The following is a 6,000-nucleotide window of genomic DNA, read 5'->3' on the forward strand; positions in this document are numbered from 1 at the left end:
TTTTCTTTAAAGGCTAAAAACCATTTGGAAGGAGAGTGAGGCTTTGACGTTTTCCACCAGAAATTAACAGCTGTACAGTGGACAGAGCAGTCACACTGGTCTTTGGCTCACAGCATTCTGTACTGTGATGAAATTGATTGTGTTTCTATTTAAATAATAGTAAATACTTCTAAATTTGCAAATAAGGACACAAATCAATGCATTTTTTTCTGCAAATCTCTCTTTCTTTGTCCTCATCTCTTTGTTTGTGACATGTAGAACACCCACCCTAATTTGTTAAATCTGACCAGAGATCTCCCATGTGCCATCTCAACTGGCCTTAAAATGGATTGGCTTCTACTTTTCCAATAACCCCATCCCTTCTAGAGTCACCTCAGTAATAGCAAGTGGTTGCAGTCTCTCCTCACACATAATCTAAAATCTAGCTAAGAGTGAGATGCAATTGCAGGCAACAGGGCTGTCTGAGAACTTAGATCTCTTTGTAGTAGAAGCAGACATCACTAGACTAGATGGAACAATGGTCCAACTCTGTCTATCTGGTACCATAGACCCATAACCTGGGGACCTTGCATTGGACAGCTGAGGATATGGTTGAGGTTCAGAACAACCTTATTTGGAGGCCTCATACCCATCACCATCTTCTGACTCAGAGGATGAGCCTGCTGCAATGCCTGTGCCTCTCCAGAAGCCAAAGGCTACAGAATAAGCAGAGGATGCTTTAACCCAGTGTTTCCCAACCTTGTGCCTCCAGCTGTTTTTGAACTACAACTCCCATCATCCCTGACTAGCAAGACCAGTGGCAAGGGATGATGGGAATTGTAGTCCAAAAACAGCTGGAGGCACAAGGTTGGGAAACACTGCTTTAACCAACCAGACAGCTCCTCCTACATAAGGCTTCAAATGGTGCCAGCTCCCTGCAGACCCCACTTATCTGGAAGCTGCTTTAGCAGGTCTCATTGGAGCTATCCAAGGTCTGGTATGTTCTCTGACTGACTCCGACTTGAGAATGGGTGTTGCCTGCTCCATATGTGAGCCTCAAGCACCCACAGAACTGGAGGTAAAGCATCTTTGAATGTCAGTGTTGTGTGTGCATCTGAGGCCTTTTGTTTCTGGAACTGGGTCACCGATGGCTTGCTTGTTGTGCTAGTAGAATTGCCTTGCTGGGTTATTGTGGAGGCATTATTGTCAGAGGCTGATCCCCACACCTGAGAGTGAGGTGCATGGTGGCTGAGGTCAGGGTGACTTGGAGCTGCCCACTAGACAGCTGTTATGCCAGCAAAGCTCCTGTAAAGAGGGAGATGTTTATATCATCTTGGGCAGCTCCTTCCCCTTCTTGATCAACCAGCCAGCTCCCAATGGACACCTGGGTCATCTCTGGATTCTCCATGCTCCTGAGCATCAGAGCAAGGACCACCTAGCCCATGAGTGAGGAATCTCAGGTCCAGGGCTGAATGTGGCCCCCCAGACCCCTCTATTTGGCCCTTGGAATGCTCTGCCACACTCCCTCTTCCCAGGCCACACACCCTCACTGGTGGTCCTGCTTTGCACTGTTCTGGAACTCTGATAAATTCCTCTTCCCTGCCTGGGTGGAGGATCCAAATAGGTGTGTGCACAAGTGTAGAAACCAGCCTACTGCATAAAGGCAAAATTTTCATTTGTTGCTTTGCCTACTTTTGCCTATGACGCCCCCCCCCCATCAGCATGGGCCCCTCAGAAGATTGCCTAGAAGGGAATGTGGCCCCCCGGCTGAGAAAACTTCCCCGCTCCTGATCTAGCTTACAGTTCTGTCACTCTGCTAGTGCTGTGCCAGACTACCTGTTTTCCCCTGCCTTTGCAAAGCCTTTGAACAGAGCTGTCTCCTGTCTTCTTAAAGCCCAGGCTCCCCCCTGAGCCTCTGGTGCCACTTTCCACTGCTGAGTTATAAATATTTAGGGATCGTCATCTCTTCCCTCTCCCAGTGACTTAAGCCTCTCTTGCAGCCAGCTTCATATGAGAGAGAGTATTTATACCAGTGCTTTTGCTTATTGAGATGTTTATCGTGAAAACCCTCAGTTTTGCAAGCAAAGGCCTGGCAACTTTAGATGCAATATATGCTTACAAGAAATGAGGAATATAGCATTACTTTTCCTGATGCAATGCTAGTACTTCTGCCTCATTTTCTAATGTTCCATTCACATTGCAATACCCGTTGTTGCATTACAGAACTGTGGATTTTTGACTGAATTGCCAGCATGCCAGGGTAAAGTCATTCACCCCAGTGAGTGCATGGCACAACACTGGACATCTCTAGACAATGCTGCTATTCCCCCACCCTTTCCACACTTGTGCTTCTGTTCCCCTGTGATTCCCCCATGAAAACTGCAGGAAAGAACTTTATGCTGGTATGCTGCTTCAAATTTCATCCCTTTACTCCCACAGTTTTCCGGGATTAAGGGGACTGCAAATGGATCCTTTTCTGGAACCAAATAACATGGAAATAAGTGCCAAGTGTGCACTACATTCCATTACTTTTCCAAAATGGGTCCATATGTCAGGTGAAAGCTCAAATCAGTTGCAAAATCAGTTACAAAAACACGCAGGAACTGGAATAAACTGTGTGAATGCAGCCTTGGTTTGCATTAGGGCTGGCAACAAGAGTCAGATATTTGGGCCTCAGGAGAGGGCTCAATCCCCAGCAGGGGCCAACTGCCAAGAGCTCATTGCGCCTATTGCAATGAAGAGACCAGCTCACCAAGGGAGGATGAGCATGAATGGTGTCTTGCTCCCAGCCCTTCTGGAGCCTGGAGTCAACACTGCTTCGCATGGCAACTTAGAAAGGCTAAGAAGAAAGGCTCAATCTCTTAGCCATATTTAGAAGGATGCTAATAACACCTATGGAGATGTAAGATAGAGGAGGCAGAGATGGGCCACATTTTGGAGTTCCGGATAATGACATTTTGGAAATAAGTTGGCTTTGTAAAAGAGTCAGTGCTGCCTGGGGAGACAGAAATAGTTTAATAAAAACAGTTTTTAAAAGGAAAAAGAAGGAAAGAAATCTCTCTGCCTAGTTCATTCATAATTTTCTAAACTTCTACCATGTCACCTTTTCTTGAAACTAAGAAGTTCTGAAGGTTGCAAACTTTCTTCATGTGGATCACTTTGCTTGCCCTTGTCGTTTGTTTGCCTGGATGGAGAAAGAAGAGGCGTCTGTGAGGTCTACATGTAGAAACTTCCAACTTCTGCATGGCTAAAATCCCATTCCCTATTTTATAGGATTGCACCTCAATCCTACATGTCAGCAGTGTGTTACGGAAAAAAAAAGCAATGGGAATAACTTGTCTACAATCCTGCACATATGTATGTGCCCTTGAAATTAAGCCCCATTGAACTTTCTCCCATTCTGAGCAACCGCATGCAGGCTGTTTATCTTGTTGGGGCCAGAGGAAAATCTATGCCAAGGTAATCTTGTGTGTGTGATATCTCACATGGAACACATTGCTCATGAATTAAGTATTTACCTCCCTCCTTTTTGATAGGGGAGAATGTAAAACATGGGCAGATCATTTAAGGGCTGCCAATGCTCATTATCTTCAAATCCTTCTACACAGGACAAACGTCACTTGAATTAAAATCATTTGGAGGGAGGCGTCAGGGAGAAGAGAGGATGCAAAGAATGGAAAGAAGTAGCAGGAAAATGTGGCTGAGACACCAGTTCAGAGTTCCCAGAAAATGAACTCGTTCTGCAGTCATAAATAGCCAGCGCTGAAAAGCTTCTGGGGTTGATGGGACTGTCATTGTTGAGCCGTAAGGCTTGCACACTTACTTTTCAATGCTTGCTTTTGGTGCTGGGGTCTTCCTAGGAGCAATTCAAAAGAAGGAACATCTAGAGGAATGGTTAGAACCAGATTTCAGGGCAGAACTCTGGGGCCCTGCAGCCTCTCTGCCCCTCAGTGATGGCAGGCACAAGTGACAGCAGGACATAGGGCACTAGCCTTTTGGGACCCATAGACCCCTTTGGAACATTCAGAAAGTGACATGAGCGCCGCAGTTACAAAATGGTCGCCATAGGGGTTTGGCATTACACAAAATGGCTTCCACATCTAAAAGAGCCAAAAGAGGATGGGTGGAAAATGGTGCAGCAATGTCTGCACCCCCATCAGCCTGCCTTCAATGAAATAAACACATACCACACCCTCCAACATTTCTCTGATTAAAATAGGGACATCCCATTCCATAATGATACCTTTACTATTTATACCCCACACAACTTACTGGGTTACCCCAGCCACTCTGGGCAGCTTCCAACATATATAAAAACATAATAAAACATTAAACATTTTAAAAAGTTCCCTATACAGGATTGCCTTCAGATGACTTGGGGGATCGGATAACTCCATGCCTTCCAACATTTCTCCACTGAAAACAGGGACAGCCTAAGGAGAAATGGGACATTCCAGAATCAACTCAGAAGCCAGAACGACCTCTCTAAATCAGGGGCATCCCTGTAAAATAGGGACACTTGGAGGGTCTGACATACACCTCAGAAACTGCTACACCAGACCCTCCATGCGTCCCTATTTTCCAGAGACATCTCTGATTTAAAGACGTCGTCCTGGTTTCTGATTTCATCCCACAATGTCTCACCTTTCCTTAGGGCATCCATATTTTCTTCGGAGAAATGTTGGAGGGTATGCTACAATTGCTCACAGAGAGAAGCAGTCCTCTGATCAAAAGGCAGCATCCTGGTATCCAATAAAATGTGGTCACATTGTGCCTGGCCCTCCTCTGGCATCTGGTCCTCTGAAACTTGCCCATGTGGGAATGCAGGCTTAAAAAGCTTCACCACTTCTGATATGTATACAAACGCTCTTCCACTCCCTGCAGTTTTCGCTGGTCAAAAATCTGCTGCATGAAAACTTCTTTGAGCCCAGTGTCTTTTTCCAGCAGGGAGCATCTGAATGTCACAGGAAGATTCACAAGCATGGCTTGAAGACAACAGCTGTCTCCTTTGCCCCTCAGCAGTTGGTATTCAGAGCTAGACTGCATATGAATGTGGAGGTTCTATTTTACTGTCATGGCTAGCAGCTGTTAAACTGCTGAGGAATATGAAGAGGAGATTGTGCTCATGACCTGCTTGCAGGCTTGCCAATGGCTTCTTGTCAGAACAGAACACTGGAGGAGCAGGACCTTTGCTCTCATCCAGAAGAGCTCTTTTTACAGACACAACTTTTGGGAGAGCTGATAACAGGCACTTTCTTACTACCATGTGCAAAAACATCCCTTTTGCTCCTCCTTTGCCTCGGGCCAAACAGCTTTCTAGGTTTCTAAAGCCACATGAAACCTGCTTGACCATTTACGGCAAAGGGATAATGAATATGTTCCACCTCATAAGTACTACCCGTTGCACTACCATGAACAGGCTAGCAGTGGGGTGGGAGAATAACACTCCCCTGTCTTCAGCCTGAGCTTTTATTAACCAAAGCATTTATTAAGCAAAGCTGGCAGAACCGGAGATGAGCTGGTACATTTATTTTAATATTTTGCAAGACAAATGTGTTGAGATTTGAAAAGGTGGTTTTTTTTTTGTTTGTGCTCCAGCATCTCCCCCTCCATTTAGAAATTTCAGCTTTCACTGCGGCCCTAAATATGAAGAAGCTTTGAAATGCATGCCTATTCTTTCACACACACTCCAACCTCACTTCAATACCCCTGGCCGTGAACTTTCCTTTTCTGAATTTGCATTTAATGTTGTTTACTTGGGTTGGCTAGGTGGTGGGGGAGGAGATCACAGCCTTTTCTTTCTTCCTGCTGTATTATACTTTCAGAAATGGGTTTGGTTTTTTTGGGGGGAAGACAGATAATTATACTTAACTTACATGGAGGTGGATTTCTTTCAAAAACCTTCACTCCTCCTGAAAGAACAAAGTAGCATAAAATGTATTGAGCTGTCTCTCTCCCTACTCCCTTCAATCTTTTCTGAACACAATCCCACAGTTGCCTGGACTTGAAGGTTGAGTTAAA

The 6,000-nt window shown here is 45.2% G+C and overlaps 1 protein-coding gene and 1 long non-coding RNA gene across 7 annotated transcripts in view; one reads left to right on the forward strand and one right to left on the reverse strand.

Moving 5' to 3' along the window:
* The window catches only part of FGF13 (fibroblast growth factor 13), a 236,089-nt gene that overhangs the window by 45,174 nt on the left and 184,915 nt on the right, over nt 1-6,000 (forward strand). The gene's annotated exons all lie outside the window — the stretch shown is intronic.
* Nucleotides 2,317-6,000, reverse strand: part of LOC309361738 — a 3,897-nt gene continuing 213 nt past the window's right edge. Inside the window, exons 2-4 of the long non-coding RNA XR_014164618.1 lie at nt 5,856-5,891; nt 3,803-3,862; nt 2,317-3,163 (exon numbers count right to left, since the gene is read on the reverse strand). This is a non-coding gene — a long non-coding RNA (uncharacterized lncRNA). The remainder of the gene's footprint in view (nt 3,164-3,802; nt 3,863-5,855; nt 5,892-6,000) is intronic.

This window comes from Podarcis melisellensis (genome assembly GCF_964234715.1).
Source record: "Podarcis melisellensis genome assembly, chromosome: Z".
Lineage (NCBI taxonomy): Eukaryota > Metazoa > Chordata > Lepidosauria > Squamata > Lacertidae > Podarcis > Podarcis melisellensis.